Source organism: Vigna radiata, chromosome 2 (genome assembly GCF_000741045.1).
Source record: "Vigna radiata var. radiata cultivar VC1973A chromosome 2, Vradiata_ver6, whole genome shotgun sequence".
In the NCBI taxonomy this organism is placed as follows: domain Eukaryota; kingdom Viridiplantae; phylum Streptophyta; class Magnoliopsida; order Fabales; family Fabaceae; genus Vigna; species Vigna radiata.
The window spans coordinates 13,525,238-13,527,553 of NC_028352.1; positions in this window are offsets into that span (position 1 = coordinate 13,525,238).

A 2,316-nucleotide genomic window follows, 5' to 3' on the forward strand; every position below is an offset into this window, starting at 1 on the left:
GAAAAAGTAAAGGTGAGGTCTCTTAGGTGAGGCTTAGACTTTGGATCTAAGACACACTCACCGTCTACCCAATTTTAGGTTGTGAGACTTCTTGAGTCTAGTTAACAAATGAGGAAAGAGCACTTATGAACTCCACCACCTCACTTGCTTGAATTGGCCCTTTACACACAAAAAATAAATGAACTTTTACAAAGGAAAACTTAGTGAAATGAAAAAGGAAACATGAATAGGCTAAGGAAATTAATGCGTGCAGCTTTGGCTTCTCAGAAAAATAGGGGTGAATTAAATTAATTCACACTAAACTCTCAGCTGCAATGTGATCACTCAAAGTTGACTGAATTCTACAGAAACTTGCTGCTGCAGCTTGCTATCGGACAGTATCAACATTGCTGCTGCAGACTGGTCACGGTTTTGTCTTATCCAAGAGCCATCTTCTTGCACTTGTTTCTCATCATTGAACCTTCTTTGATGCTTCCAATTGTGGTAAACAATCTGAATTACAGTTCACCTATCCAGCAAACCAATTAATCACAGAGTATATTACCACGATTACCAACAAAATCGCATCCAAGTGACAGCAACACCAAGACTTTCGTCGAACAGGTGGTGTGCAAAGTGTTCAAGAATTCGAAAACAAGCAATTAAATGGGTAACAATCACGGTGGCACCTCAAAATGATCTTAAGATTGGCTCTAGAACAGATTAATGACACAACAAAAGACCAGAAATCAGAATTAAGCACAATTAAGCTATGCAATGAAATTGGACCAAACTGTTTGATAAAATGTCTCACTGAATTTGCATAATTTTGACAGCAAAATGCAAATGTGCAGAAACAGATTTCGAATTTGAGATGCATTGGTCCAAATCTACCTTTTAATGCTTAACAACCTCTTTTGAATGATTCTTTTGATGTTTTATGGACCAAAGGCTTTTGCTACATCCATTCTTTTTGAATCAAACAGTAAAATGCAATGCAGATTGGAATTTCAATGCACAACTCTCGGCCACAGCAATTTTGAGCAGAAAATTGACTAGTGCTATATACCAAATGTACAAAACTGACTAGGTACTCAATTCAATGATTCAAACATGTGTCAATAGTGAATTTAGACTTGTTGAATCGAATTTAATGGACAATAACAGCATATACCAGAAAATGACTAGTGTAGTTCCATTTTCAACTCAAATTCACAACTCAAATGTCAAAATGCATAATGGCCTTAATTCTGGACTGAAAACAACACGAATGGCTTGAAAACAGTGTTTGAATTTTTCTCAAAACAGCAGAAACAATTTAAGGATGACTGGCAATGATCTAATACCAATCCTACTCAATTATGTAGAAGTTTTTTTTACAAGGATTATGTGCAGATCGACTTACTGCAATTTGAACTTTGCAACTTGACAATTCAACATTTAAAGCAACTGAAAATCAAAACAAATTCATGTTCTAATTGGTTCAAACATTGACTCAGACAGCTGCTGCTCAATAAAACAGTAACACCAAATGAACAGTGAAACTGCAAAAAAATTTTCTCAAAACAGCAACGCTAGATCCAGTACAGATCTGAATTGGCTGGGCAATTCTAAACACCTGAGCTCATCTCTTGATAGTTCATTGCTCTTAATTGGTGTAGCCAAATCCAAAACACTTCAGCTATTCAAAAACTTGGTTGAAAACCGGATTTGATGACAAAAGCAGCAAATTATTCAGACATGACTAAGACAAAACTATAAATAATGCTTAAATCATTAAAATGACTCAAAACAGCAAGGAATAACTGAATAAAAATGATGAAAGACTCAAGCAAACACAGCTAGTATCAAGAAGACTCAAAACAGAACCTAAACACCACATCAAGATGTCGAGATAGAGATGAAGAGAAGAACATAATCAAGACATTACAGGATTTTCTGACAGTATGGAAATGGAATGAAAAGACACTTATCTCACGATTTTGGCTGGAACCTTGCTCTGAATACCAAATGATACATCCAACCTAGATGCATAGCTTCAGATCCGTGAGATTGGAGATTTGGATGAGCAAAGTTGCAGCCAAAACTGAATGGAACAGTACCGGTTGTTGGTGGCAGTTGCAGGTCGGGAATTTGAAGGTGTTGGCAGCGGAAATGAAGTGTTTGGGAGAGGTGATATGGATGCTAGCTTGAAGGAATGGATCAAAATTCAGAAGGCTTCCAACAAGTGGAAGAAAGTTGTAATGGAGAAGCAAGCTTGGGAAGTGACTCTTGGAGAAAGAAGTTTGCTATTCATTTCAGCAGAAATTTCTTTACAATTTTCCAAAAGTGCAGATA